The sequence below is a fragment of the Balaenoptera ricei genome, chromosome 8 (assembly GCF_028023285.1).
Source record: "Balaenoptera ricei isolate mBalRic1 chromosome 8, mBalRic1.hap2, whole genome shotgun sequence".
Lineage (NCBI taxonomy): Eukaryota > Metazoa > Chordata > Mammalia > Artiodactyla > Balaenopteridae > Balaenoptera > Balaenoptera ricei.
The window spans coordinates 85,360,134-85,375,660 of record NC_082646.1 but is presented as its reverse complement, the minus strand read 5'-3'; positions in this window follow the sequence as shown (position 1 = coordinate 85,375,660).

Sequence of the window (15,527 nt, the reverse complement as noted above, 5' to 3'; positions counted from 1 at the left end):
GAGTTCTGTGGGTGGCTTTAGCAAACTAACTGAACCCAAGGAGTGGGTTGTGGGAACCTCTGATGACAGGCATTTGGTCAGAAGCACAGGTGACAACTGGGACTTGTGATTGGAGTCTGAAAGGGAAGGGCTGAGTCCTTAACAGGTGGGATCTGATGCTTTCCAGGTAGATAGTGCTAGAATTGAGTTAAATTGTAGCATACCCAGTGAGTGTCCACTGAGAACTGGACAATTGCTTAGTGGCATTGGAAAAAACACATATTAGAAGAAGTTTTCCCTAGATGTGTGCTGATCTGTGGCTTTCTGCTCAGTTTTCAGAGAGAACTAAAAGGTTAATTTTCACTAAAAATGTGAAAACATGAGTGCAGACTGTCAACTGAGAGCTCCCTTGCAGGTTGCTCCACCTAGTGCTTTGGAACGGGGGACCTCTGATGTTTATATCCTTTAGCGCTGGTGAGATTCTGCAGAGAAGAATCTAAAGTCTCCTTCCTGGAGGGTGATAGCTGGCTGACAGCATTCTGTGAGCCCAATGGGGCAGCAATGTCCTCTATTTTTAGTAAGCTATTTTTAGTAGCTGACCCTTGAGCTATTTGCAGTGACATCAGTCCAGAAGGGAGGTACCTTTGTCTTATATTCTTTAAAGAAAAGACCTCCAATCTTTTGCTGCTGCAGAGGTTTGCTGGTTTCCTGGCTATTCAGAGTAGACTGGGGATGTGAGATCTACTAGACGTTCAGATAATTTTCTTTTTAAAAGTCCTCCCTTTACCCACATTTCCAAAGATACCTGATACTGCCAATTTCCAGGGTTTATTGCTGCCAGCTAAGGATTCAGTTTTCTTGTGTCTGCTAAATCATATTTATTTCCTTCTGTTTTGTATTCTCTCAGAATTTGTTTTTGTTTCATCTCATGTCCTCCATGTTTTTGTGGGTTGTACCTCTAAAAAAAAAATCCCTTTACTATTTCAATGGATCTTTGATAGGTAGTGAAAATAGGTATGTGTGTTCGGTTTTCTGTCTTTACCCAGAAGTCCAGAAAATGCCAGGAAACTCTTTGTGGAGTCTTTTGATGTTGCTGTGCTTTTGATTTCACTTATTAAAACTAGTTTCCTTGGTGGCATCCTTTATGGAGATAAAGAATGATAGCCAAAATGCCCTTGTTGAATGGATTGGAACAGGTTCGTTTTTTGTTTTTTTGGTCTCTGCCATCCGCTGGCTCTGCGGTTTGAGTCAAATCCCTTAAACTCTGCTTCTTAGTTTGTGTCTCTATAAAATAGAAATAATACCTTATGCTCACAGGTTATTGTGAAGATAAAATCAGATAATCTGGCAGTGTTTTGTGAAAGGGTTTTTAATGTGCTTCATAAATGGAAACTAATATAAGTGAAGATACCTTAGTGTTCTTCACAGTATAAACAATGTCAGTTTTAAGCCCTTTCCCCCACAGATTCTTTTTTTTTTTTCCATTGCCTAATCATTTTTGTTGCTTTTCCCTGAAACTTTACTCCCGTTTTCCAAGAGCAGCTAATTGCTCTACCCTATGCCAAGAGAAGGGAAATGATTATCCTCAGCTCTTGTCAGACTTCTGCCAACACCTCCCATGGCATTTCTTCACTAAGACAAAAACAATGAGGGAATAAATTCATCTTCAGTTCATTATGTCTTCTCTGTTTTTCTGTCTTTGAGTATCCCATCTGCTTACCCTAGATGAGGGACTTTTCCCTGTGTCATCACCAAAGTTGCAAACCAAATGACAGTGCCTGTCAGTAGCTTATCCCAACTGCCAAACTGTGGACTATACCTGCTCTACTAACTGGAGAAAAAATACTGACAAAAAAAAGCCTGGATTCAGTGACCTAAGCCAAAAATAGTTACAGGCTTAAAAAAAAAAATCAATTGTTTATGATTCCCTGCTGGCAGCAAAGAACTCCAAAATAGCTGTTCTTCTCCTGAACTTTCTCTGAAAGATTAATTGTTTCATGATTCTGTAGCATCAGTTCCTGATATTCATGTGCTAGAGATACAATTCTTATGTACCTTTCCTAAGAAGTTTTTCTTGAGGCTGTTGATGGCTGGAAACTGTATGTTTTGTAATATAAAAAGAAAATGAGATGGATTTTGACTTCTGGACTTGATGGAGTAATTGGGACCAGCCTAGCTCTCCAACTTTAAGCACCTAGAGAACTGGACAAAATTTATGGAACAACATTTGTTTTTTAAACAGTGGATAAGAGGCATTCCTGAACTCTGATCCCTGAGAAAGGAAACAAATAAGGTGAATCCTAAAATCACTTTGCTTTTCTGCCAGAGGAACAGGGGTGGGGATCCCAGGATGAGCAAAATGATTCTCCTGATTTCAGGAGACAGAGATCACAGTGTGGAGAAGAGATGAGGCAGCTGGAATTTGCAGGACAAAGTACAGGAGAGGAGAGAGCTGTGCAGAGAAAAAGCTCCAGAAATCTGCTTATGAGTCCCTTGGGTGTGATGCTGAATACAAATCCAGAAATTTATAGGGTAGAAACCAATGAGACTGGGGAAAGATAGTTGGGGAGTTGTTAGCTGAAAATTCCCATAGCTCACAAAGGGCTGGGAGATGTATTGTGACCGCTAGATTGGAGGGTGCTCATTTAACACCTATGACATTTCCATAGAGACTCCAGAAATGTCATACATTAGAAGTGTGGCAAAACTAGCCATAATGTAAAGGCTACTCTAGACTTTTCATAACAAAGCTGAAAAAGAAGTTTTGAAAAGATCAACCTTATTGGCAAGCAGATTAACCACCTGGCAGAAAAATGTCCAACGCTATTTAAAAGCTGAAACAAAATCTAGCAATCAAGAATGTAAAATTAACAATGGCCAAAATCCAATAAAAGATACTAAAGCAGTAAAGAACCTTAAAACAGCTGTTATGAATATGCTTAAAGATATAATGGAAACTGTGACAATAATGATTCAACTATGAAGAAGAACCAAATGGAGCTTTTGGAGCAGAATAATACAATGTTTAATATACTTATTGGATGAGATTAATAGCAGATTAGATACTGCAAAATAAAAAAAAATCAGTGAACTTTAAGATATATGAATAGGGTCTACCCAAACTGAAAATCAAAAAGAAAAGCTGAAAAAAAATCAACAGAAAAAAAAAATCAACAGAGCCTCAGTAACCTGTAGAAAATATTAATTCATTTGGAGTCCCAGAAAAAGGGATAGAGGGCAAGAAAATACTTGAAGAAATAGTAGCTGAAAAATGTTCACATTTGAACAGTCCCAAGAAGTTCAAGGAACCCCAACCCAAGCAGGTTAGACACAAAGAAAACCACACAGAGGCACATCATAATCAAATTGCTAAAATTAAATGATTAAAAGAAATTTCTTAGGAGCAGTTGGGGTGTGTGTGTGAGGAGATATATTCTGTACGGGGGAACAAAGATAAGAAAAACTGGTCTTCTACACACACACACACACACACACACACACACACACACACACACACACAAGTAATGTAGAAGACAATGGAATGATTTCTCTACAGTGCTAAAAGAAAAATTCCACCTTAAGTTCTATACCTAGTGAAACTATTCTTCCAAAATAGGGAAAAACATTTTTTTTTTTCCAGACAAACTAAAGCTGAGAAAATTTGTTGCCACAGACCTGCACTATAAAATATAAAAAACATTGAAGAAAAATGTCACAGATGAAAATTTGTATGTAGATAAAAGGAGTGAAGGGTGCCAGAAGTAGTAAATAAGAGGGTAGAGATCAAAATTGTTTTTTCTAATTGAAATCTCTTTAAAAGATAATTGACTTTTAAAGACAAAAAATATAAATATTATTGTCATGTTTATGAAATATGTAAAAGTAAAATATATGAAAACAAGGATGGCAGGGTGATATGGAAGTATATTGTTGAAAGTTCTTTTACGTAAAACGGTATAATATTATTTGAAGGAAGATTGTGATAAATTAAAGATGTATAAACCCTAGCATGACCACTAAAACAACTACAAACATGTATAGCCAATAACACAGTAGTGGAAACAAGATGGAAAACTAAAATATACTCAGTAAGTCTAGAAGAATGATGGAAAAGAGAGAGAGAGAAAACCTCAGAAAATAAATTACAAGGGAAATGAGAATGTAACATGAATGGAATGAAAATGAGAACATAACATTGAAATTTGTGAAATGTAGCTATAGTAGTGTTCAGAGGGACATTTTTAGCTTTACTTGGTTATGTTTGAAAAAAAACAAGGTCTAAATCAATAATCTAGGTTTCCAATTTAAGAAGTTAGAAAAGGCACAACATGTTAAATCCAAGTAAGTAGAGGGATGGAAACAATAAAGGTAAAAATAGAAAACAATAAAATATTAAATGGGAACACAATAGAAAAAAATCACTGGTACCAAAAGCTAGTTTAAAAAAATAGCAAAATTGACAGACATCTAGCTAGACTCATCAGGAAAGAGAAGACACAAGTTACCAATTACCAGATACTGTAAACATTAAAGGAATAACTAGGTAATATTATGAATAACTTTGAGGCCATAAAAATTAATAAGTGAATGCATTTTGTTGTATGTAAATTATATCTTAGTAAAGGTGATTGAAAAAAAGAAAATGAGTAATTTTAGTTGCTATGATTGAGTTTCCATCTCGTCACAGCTTATGTCATTTAACCTCACAATAAAATGGTGATATAACTTAGTGGTTTGGAGTATATACTCTACACTGAGACTACTGTCTTTGAATTATGGTTCAGCCAATTAGTAAGTATATGACTAGGTAAGTTATTTAACTACTAGAATGTAAACTGCACATGGACTGGGAATTTCTCTTTTGTTCACTTACATGATTTCTTGGCACGTGGTAGGCAACCAGTATATATTTGTTCTTAAACCCTAGATGACAGATGAAATTGGCAAAGAAGTGATTTACTGACTTTCAAAGATTACCAGGAAGGGAGAAACTCAGAATTTGACCTAGGTCTGCCAGATTCGAAAATTAGTGTCTTTCTCCTGCTGCTATGTCAGACAAATAAGAAACCTTAAAAAGAGTAAGAGAGCCTGATAGGTAACTATGCATGTGTCTTGGAACTTCCTTATAAGAAAAGGAAATTATACTTCTATTGATTACCAAATTAATCCTTGGAACTGTTGCCTCTCTCAGTTTAAATAGAACTGCTATTGCAGAATGGAAAGAAAGCAGGGGTCATTTTTCTTTTTTTAATACTTTCATTTGATGCTGCTGCTTAAATTGTACAGTTGAGATCTCAAATGCAAGTACTCAGTGTGCCAGGATTTTTGTAAGGCAAAACCTTACAAAAACAAGTTAAGAGTTTTGATTCTTGAAGAGTATGCCGTTTTGCTCTACGTTAGACTCCTCTAATATAGGCCATCAGAGCAGTATGAGATTAAATCCTATTCAAATTAATTTTAAAATGTGAAGCACATGCCCAGTATTTGGTAGGCATTGGGATAGGTAATGAAACTGAAGATATCAGACTAACCTTTATGTGCCAGATATCTTGCTCATTTTTATTTGATCTTCACAACTTTAAGTGCAAATCCCATTCTAACCAAATGAAGTAGAGTGTAATTGTGTAGAGTTACAGTAAATAATACATCTGGGATTTTATTTTAAGATTGTCAACCATAATCATAATGTGTTTGGTGTGTTTATATTATTTTTTCTTCCTTCTAATCAGGTAACTCAATTGAAGTGTGACTTAACCAAGAATAAATCTAAAAACATAAGTATCCTCAACTGTCTTTCTCCAGCTTAGTTTCCTCGTGTTGCAAATTTTTTTTTTTAAATTTATTGTAGAAAATTTCAAACATACAAAGTGAGAGGCTAGTACAACAAACTCTTATGTAGCCGTCACTCAGCCCCAAAAAACATCAACTGTGGTCAACATTGCTTCAGCTATTATATTTCTGCCTACTCCTTCACACTCCCTGGTAATAATAGCATTTCATCAGTAAGACTTTCAGTATGTATTTCTAAAAGACAGGGAAATAACTTTTAAAAAAATCAAAATTACAATGCTATTATTGAAACTAGATAAAAATTAATATAGGTATTTTGATAAGATAAACAGTTAATGTATGTGGAATACATTTCACATGATATATAAAAATTCATTGGAGTAGATGATAGACATAAATATTAAAGTTAGAACTATAAAAAGTTTAGAAGAAACTATTGGAGAAAATATTTGTGATCATGGTCTAGACAGTGATTTCTCAGGGCACAAAAAACACAAACCATGAAAGAAAAAAAAAAAGATAACATGGCCTTCATCAAAATGAAAAAATTGATTTTCAATTAAAAAGTTTATTTTTTCCAGCTTTATTGAGATATAATTGACATAAAACATTGGGTAAGTTTAATGTGTGCAATTTGGTGTATGTATATATTACAGAATGGTTACTACAGTAAAAGTTAACAGATCTGTCACCTCACATAGTTATCCTGTGTGTGAGAACTTTTAAGAACTACTCTTAAGAACTTGAGAACTTAAGAACTACTCTTAAGAACTTGAGTACTTTTAAGATCTACTCTTTTAAGCAACGAGGATTTACTGTAGAACAAAGGGAATTATACCCATTATCTTGTAATAACCTATAATAGAATATAATCTGCAAAAGTACTGAATCACTATGCTGTACACCTGAAACTAACACTATATTGTAAATCAACTATACTTCCATTAAAAAAAAGGAAAAAGAAGAAAAAATTTTAAAACAAAAAAAATCTACTCTTTTAGCAACTTCTAAATATACAGTATTGTTAACTATAATTACCATGCTGTGCATTACATCCCCAGAACTTATTCATCTTTTTTCACAATTTTATTGAGATATAATTGACATATAACATTGTATACATTTAAGGTGTACAATATAATGATTTGATGCATGTATATATTATGGAATGATTAGTACAATATGTTTAGTTAACATTCATCACCTCACATAGTTACATTTTTTTTCTTGTGATGAGAAAAGATCTATTCTCTTAGCAACTTTCAAATATATAATACAGCATTGTTAACTATAGTCACCATGCTGTACATTACATCCTTAGAATTTATAGATCTTATAACTGGAAATTTGTGCTTTTTCACTGCCCCTCCTCCTGCCCCCGCAATCACCAATCTGTCCTATCTGTTCTCTGTTTCTATGACTTCAGTTTTTTTTTTTAGATTGCACATATAAGTGAAACACAGTATTTGTCTTTGTCTGACTTGTTTCACTTAGCATAATGCCCTCCAGGGCCATCTCATTTTGTTCGTGCATTGTTTTCCTAATTTCCTTTAGGATATATTCTTGTACTTCACTAAACTTCTGTAAGAGGATTATTCTGAATTCTTTGTGAGTTCAGGCTCTCCATTTCTTTATGTTCAGTTATTGGAACTTTATTAGTTTCCTTTGGTTTTATCATGTTTACCTGATTCTTCATGATCCTGGATTCCTTGCGTTGGTATCTGCGTGTTTCCGTCTCCTCTTCTAGACTTTACAGGTTCACTTTGGCAGGGAAAGAGCTTCACCAGTCAGCTCAGTTTGGGGTACTGGACACGTCAGCTGGTAGAGCCCGTGGTTTGCTATCAGGGTCTCTATGTGGGTGAGGTGCTCTGAGGTGTGTGTGTGGAGGGTGCCCCTGGCTGGGCTGTAGAGTCAGTTGGGCCTGCTGGCTAGGCTGTGCGTTCACGCGGATTCCTGGGTGGTGGCCGTGGTTGGGCAGGGCTGTAGGCTGGGCTCCAACTCTGCTCAGGGTACTGGTCAGGCTCCCTGGTTATGGAAGACCAGAGGCTATACTTGTTGGGGGAGGGCTGCTGGCTTCGCTCTTTGCCACAGTGGGGCTGTAGGATGGGCTCTCTGGTTGCCGGTGTTCTCGGCCATGCTTGCTGGATGGATGGGACTGGAGCCTATGCTCAACAGTTGGGCAGGGCTGCCAATTTGCTTTCCTGCCCTTGCGACATGGTAGAATGGGCTCCACTCCTTGTACAGTCTGTTGACTGGGCACCAAATCGGGTAGAACTGCCTGTTAACCTAAAAAAAGAGGTAAGCTGAGGCAAGCTCATATTACCAGAAATTGAATTTATTCGGGAATAGCAGAGGAATTGCAGTTCGGGAAACATACTGTAGCAAGCTACAGGCGAGTCTGTTGAAGGTTTGGGGCAGGCTGTGTTAATGCGGAAGGGGTGCAAAGAGTCGGGGGAGTCCATTTAGGGTTCAAGCAGCAAATTCATTGGCTTGAGTGGCGATGGGGAGAGATTCTCGGTGGATGTTCATTGGTTAGGAGATAAGTTCTAGTTTTCCGTAAGTCAGGCATTTAGGGGAAACCACTGTTTTCAGTTCTTAAGTTTCATTTTCCTGTGGGCGCATGCGTGAGATTCTCCATTTCATATCTCCATTCCATTTTAGATTGAAATCCCTTTGCACGTTGGATGAGCTCCCTGACCAGACGGGGCCACCAAGTTGGCTCTGCAGATGGGCAGAGCCACTGGCTGAGGTTTCTACTCTGGTGCCACTGCAAGCAGGAATGTGGTCCACGAAGATCTGATTGATGTTAAGTCCCGCCCTCCTTCCCCATCTTTATCTGATCCCCACGGCTGAACCCTGCAGATTACCCCAGTAATTCCTGGGAGGTGAGACCCAAATGGCCCTCCTGGGAAGTGTCCTGCAGTGCTGGGGGAGCTGGGTGTCTAACTTGGTCTCTCATTTTTCCCTGGAGAAACAGTAAGCTGACGGGGGCCCTCTCAGTTTGGCACTGTGCCAGCCTGGGGAGCAGTGATGCGGTCAGAGTGTAGCCTCTCTTCTCACCTTCTTAGTGCTGTCCTTCTTGGCCTCTGTGGGCCAGGCGGGTGCTTCAGCCTCACCGCTGGGTTCTGGGATTTTCACAATGGTGTTTTTGTCTACGCATAATTGCTAGCTCTTCTTGTGAGAGGAACCGAAGTCAGGATCAATCGATAGCACCTTCTTGATGATGTCACCAAAACTTGTTTTGAAAAGACTGTCAAATAAAGGGAAAAATAATCCACAGGCCGAGGGAAAATATTTTTGAAACTGATAGCTGATAAAGAAATTGTATCCAGAATAGAGAAAAAACTTTTACAACCCAGTAATAAGATAACTCAGTTTAAAAAAAAATGGGCTAAGGTATGAATAGACGTTTAATCAAGGAACATATACAAATGGTAAATACGCACATGAAAAGAGGCTCAGCATCATTAGTCATCAGGGAGATACAGTGAAGTGCCACTGCCCACTTAGTGGAATGACTAAAATTAAAAAGTCTATAATAGCAAGAGTTCGTGAGGATGAGAAACAACTGTAGCGTTCATGCATTGCTGTGGGAATGCAAAATGGTGCAGCCATTTTAGAAAACATTTTGGCAGTTTCTTATAAATTTAAATATACACTTAACATCCTGTCTGGCAGTACTACTACATATTTATCCAAGAGTAAAAACAAAACAAACCAGAAAAACCTCATATTCACACAATGATTTGTCCCAAATGTTAAGAGGAACATAATCTATAATGGCCATAAGTAGAAACACTCCAAATGTCCATCAATTGGTGAATGGATAAGCAAATTATGATATCCATACAACGGAATGTTACTCAACAATAATGTGGGACAGGACACCATGTACCAGTAATCACTGCCAGGACAGCAAAGATCATCACAATGCCAGCTCCCAGGAATAGAAGTCCAAACACTTTTCCCCACTATAACGTGGTGTCAGAGTTGCCAGGGAAAGCACAGCACAGTCAAACACTGGATGGAACAGTGCTTTCACTCACATAGAGAAGAGACAGCAAGATCAGCTCCAGTGTGTGTGCATCTCTAATGGCTAGCAGATGCCCCTGGCAGCTGACCAGGGAAATTGGCCTATGTGCACCCCTCTTGTACTGCAGCAGCAGGACACTGACCTCTCCTGTGTGGAGTCTGAAATACTGAAACCTGTGGCCATGCTTGAGAGCCATTGACATACATGCTTAAGCAGAACAAAGGAACACTCATTCAGCATGAGACAGGGAAAGCAGTCAGCCTGGCACAGGTTGTGTGGGCTCCTTATCTCTCGGTAAGGAAGTTTTCCAGGCCTAAGGCCCATTTTTGTGTGACAGAGCAGAGGTTGAAAGACTGCATGTGTGAGACTGACTTTCCTAGCAAATAGAAAGGAACAGATGAATTTCAAAGCTCAGTAAAATAAGCCAAGACCCAAAGACTATATTCTGCGTAATTTCGTTTATAGGGGATTGGGGAAGGAGATTGACTGTGAAGGAGCATGAGGGAACATTTTGAGGTGGTGAAAACATTCTATATCTGTATGTGATAGTTTTATAAGATTATGTATTTTTCAAAATTCATCGAATATACGCTTACACTATGGATACAGCAGTCAGTAATATAGGTAAGGGTCTTGCCCTCATGAAGCTTATATCCTCTCTGTACTTACCTATGCATCGCCTCAAACTAATAGAGAATTTCATTAATTTATGCTGATCATTGGCCAAAAACTACTTGTTAGGAGGCTTCTTTTAGGCTGTAGGACCTGTGTCCATAGCAGCTGTTCCAAATCCCATGGTAGTGCCCGTGGTGGCTACCGTAAGTGTATTAGTTTGCTGCGGCTGCCATAACAAAATACTATAGGCTGGGCTGAAACAACAGAAGTTGATTTTCTCACAGTTCTGGAGGCTAGAACTCTAAGATCAAGGCGTTGTCAGGTTTGGTTTCTTCTGAGGCCTCTCTTCTCAGCTTGCAGATGGCCGCCTTCTCACTGTGTTTTCACATGATCTCTCCTCTGTGTGCATATACCTGTGGTGCCTCTGTGTGTGTCCATATTTTCTCCCATAAGGACACCAGTCAAGTTGAAGAAGTCCCATCCATATGATCTCATTTTAACCTAATTACGCCTTTAAAGGTCTTATCTCCAAATACAGTCTCATTCTTAGGAGTTAGGGGTTCCATGTAAAGATCTTGGGAGAACACAGTGTAGCCCACAACACATGGTGTCATGCTTTTCCAGGTCCCCCTGCCATGCATCTGCTGAGCATCCAAAGAACTACTTCTTAAGTTCTTGAGAGATGAATCACAAAATGATTTTGGGAAAAAATCTCATGTACTTTACATCATTTAGAATGTTGCAAGGACAATAAACAGGGATTACAAAGAAGCACCAGTCCAAAGCACCAGGCACCAAAACCCAACTTGAGGAGTCCCCTTTTGTAGGTCTCATGGGCTCCCTCCTGGGGATTCCACATACTTTCCTTTGAGCTTTCTTCAAGCAGGGGATATACACAGCAGGTAAGCTCTGGGGTTTATCCTGATTTTCACCTGTTATTCCTTTTTCTATAAGTAACTTTTAGTATCTTAAAAGCATGGCTTTTGAATAACACTAAAAGGAATGTGGGCCCCCCTATATCTTGAGTGTCTAGCTCAATATCCATCCAATTATGGTTCCTGGAGGTATCTTCTCTTCGAATTGGCTGTAAGCTTCTTAAGGGCAGTGGTTACTCCTGTTATGTTTCTTGCACCTGTTGTAGTAGTACCAAGCTTAGTACCATGACTGTAGTAGAGACTAAATAACTATCTGTTTAATAGATATTTTACAGATGAAGTTGAGAGACTCTCAAAGGCATGAAATACGTTTCTCAGTATCCCCCTTACTACATGGTCCTCAGTGAGAGTTTGAGGTAGAAGAGAAGGAGAAGCGCCAGAGGCAGTTGAGGGTAGATATGAAGGCAGACAGAAGTTCCAGCTGCTTCTAGGTGAGCTTGAGAATTATCACATTGGTCCTGCATACTGAGCTGATCTCTGGGAGATTACATGAGGTTCCTAAGATACATAATAGCTTCAAAGTGAACTCTTTTTTTTAACCTATTTTTAATTAATTAATTAATTTATTTATTTTTGGCTGCATTGGGTCTTCGTTGCTGCACGTGGGCTTTCTCTGGTTGTAGCGAGCGGGGGCTACTCTTCGTTGTGGTGTGCGGGCTTCTCATTGAGGTGGCTTCTCTTGTTGCAGAGCACAGGCTCTAGGTGCATGGACTTCAGTAGTTGTGGCACGTGGGCTCAGTAGTTGTGGCATGCGGGCTCTAGAGCACAGGCTCAGTAGCTGTGGCACACAGGCTTAGTTGCTCTGCGGCATGTGGGATCTTCCCAGACCAGGGCTCGAACCCTTGTCCCCTGCCTTGACAGGCGGATTCCAGACCAGGGCTTGAATCCTTGTCCCCTGCATTGACAGGCAGATTCTTAACCACTGCGCCACCAGTGAAGTCCCCAAAGTGAACTCTTGAGACTCACCTGTTGACTGTGAGCAGACTGAGTGAGTTTGTGTGAGGAGCTTCCCAGAGGCTCACCAGATTGTTAGCAGCTTTTGGTTCATCTCTTGAAAACCATCCACATTAGTACTTCAGGCTGGGGTAGTTGGTGGCAACTTTCCTGACTTCTGCACCCAAGTCTTCCAACTTTGGTAAAGCTCTAATTCTCGTGCAGACCTGTCCTATCTGGAGTACGAGGAGAGGTTTCAGCTTTCCCCTTTGAAGTCTGGTTGGTACACAAGATCACTCAACTGAGCAGAATTATAAACTGCTCCAGTCAGAGAACGATAGAGTTAGAAGAGAACTTAGAGATCTCTAAGTACATTTCTTATTTTACAAATGAGGAAACAGGGCTCAAGTAATTTAGTGACATGTAAGAGAGAAGTAGAATTGTATTAAGAATCTGATTTCAGGGCTTCCTTGGTGGCGCAGTGGTTGAGAATCTGCCTGCCAATGCAGGTGACATGGGTTCGAGCCCTGGTCTGGGAAGATCCCACATGCCGCGGAGCAACTAGGCCTGTGAGCCACAACTACTGAGCCTGCGCGTCTGGAGCCTTTGCTCCCAACAAGAGAGGCCGCGATAGTGAGAGGCCCGCGCACCACAATGAAGAGTGGCCCTCGCTTGCCGCAACTAGAGAAAGCCCTTGCACAGAAACGAAGACCCAACACAGCACCCCCCCAAAAAAAAAAAAAAAAAAAGAATCTGATTTCAATCCAATGCTTTTCTATTTTTATCATACTATAGTTGCCTTTAGAAATGCACAAAAATAAAGAGGGATTTTTAAAATTTAAGCAATTAAGCATTTATTTATTTTATGAATGTGAGATATTCTTTCTTTATAGATATCTCTATCTTTGTCTATCTACCTACCTATCTATCTGCCTACCTACTTACCTGTCGGGAGAGAGATCAATGAGAGCACCAGAAAGCATTTGCTGGAATCCAAGGTTGAAGTGTGTCTGTGAAGAGAAGATTGTTCAAGTTTCTTAGGACAATTTAGAGAAGAAGCAGCTAAATGGAGAATCAGGGCAGCCTGGAAATGAAAGGGCCATATTAAATAATCTTCCAAAGCTCAAGATAGATCAAAATAATAATGAAAAAGAATATGGAATAAAGTTGAATTAACTCAGATACCTTATGATGATGAAAGTGAGGAAATTACCAGGATGTCCTATGTTGGAGGACTGATTAAATAAGTAACAGTACATGTTACGATAGGATTTTGTACATCTATTAAAATGAGCTTAATAATGATTTTTAAATAATATTAGAAAATATTATTGACATAGTGATGACTGGAACACAAAAAGGATTCAGAATTATCAATAAACTGTCACCTTGACTCTATTTGATATGTGCAAAGGACAAAGTAAATTTGCCAAAATTATACTAGTCTCTGCTTGGGGAGTGGGATTGTAGGAAAACATTTTTTTGCATTTATTTTCTCTTGCCTAAACTTTCCAAATTTTCTACAATGACCATATTATGTTTATCATCAGAATTAAAATTAGAGGGGAAGAAACTCATGGTTTCAAGAAGTAAAAAATTAATAGAATAGTTAATCAAGGACAAGGTGAAGTTTTTTTTCCTGAAGAAAATATCAGCTACATCTTTTTCTCTTCGTGAACCGTTATTATAGTAGAATATTTGCAGTAAAGCCTTAATGCCTGAATGACTGGATAACTGGCAGTTTTTAAGAGGTTCTGTCGTGTAGTCAGAGAAGTGCATATATTCTTTCGTTTGGTGTGACATGTAGCAAATGAGGATGGAGGGCTATTTTCTTAAATGATTCTGGAATGGCTGCTAAGTTTTCTTTTTATTTTTTTAAAATCAAATTTTGAATTTTTTACATATACCATGGGAAATCTTTCAGGTTCTTAGAATGTTCACAAAAAACCATGCTGAGTAAAACAATCTCTTTGTTAGGAAAAAACATGCTGCTTACCTTCACAAATTCCCTTTTAACTCCCCAAATATTCATGACCACCACTGAAGCATCTCTTTACAGAATTCCCAAACATCTTTTTGTAGGTCAATAAACCTCTAGGGTTGATATTTGATTTTGATTCATTTTGTAGAAATGTTCAAAAGGATGGAGCCAGTGCCTCCCATTTCTCTTATTATGTGGCTTGTTGACATTTTAATTTTCAAAATATCAAGGATTTCTCCATTGTGACTCATCTGAATCAGTTGCTTTTTTCCCCCTCTGAATGATGGGCTGCTGATTCAGAACTATATGATAAAATTAGAAGTACGAATATTTCATTCAGTCTACTTTTAAAAATCTGTTCTTTCATTTTTGGTATCAATTGGCAAACTAATTTGATTATTCTATTTGGTACAGAACTTTTATTTGTATTTTAATTTTATTCTTATGAACAAATAGCCTGAAGCACATTGATAAAATCTGTATTGGAAATGGCACCATTCTGGGACTCTGGCTATCTAGATCATAGTATTATCTCTATCACTAACTTCCTAGGTAGACTGGGCTCTAAGCTGTTGGCTCTTGGTTTTAATACTTGTAATATAGAGGTGTTGGGCTATATATCAGTCAGGATAGGCTAAGTTATGCTGCAGTAATAAAGAACACCCATATTACAAGGCTTGAAACAATCAGAATTTATATCTTGCTTCTCCTATTTGTAACCATCATGAGTCATCTGGGATCTCTGCTTCCAAGTCGTCATCATCCTCAGGCTGACAGAGTGGCCACTACCTGAAACATTGGTGAGGCCATGGCAGAAGAAAAAGAGAAGATGTCAGAGCATGCACTAGCTCTTAAAGCCTTTGCCCAGAAATGACACATGTCACTTTCTTACATGTTATATTGGCCAAAGCTAGTCTTATGGCCAAGCCTGACTTCAAAGAAGGGAAATTCGATATTGGTAAAACTGAATGCAATCTATTGGTAATCTATAAAGGTCCTTTAATTTCTAGTAGCCTGTTTCTAAAGTACATTGAGGGACTTCCCTGGAGGTCCAGTGGTTAGGACTTCGCCTTCCAGTGTGTGGGGTGGGGGGATGGGTTCAATCCCTGGTCGGGGAGCTAAGATCCCACATGCCTTGCGGTCAAAAAACCAAAACATAAAACAGAAACAGTATTGTAACAAATTCAATAAAGACTTTAAAAATGGTTCACCTCAAAAAAAAATCTTAAAAAAATAAATTAAAGTACATTGAGAGTGGTTA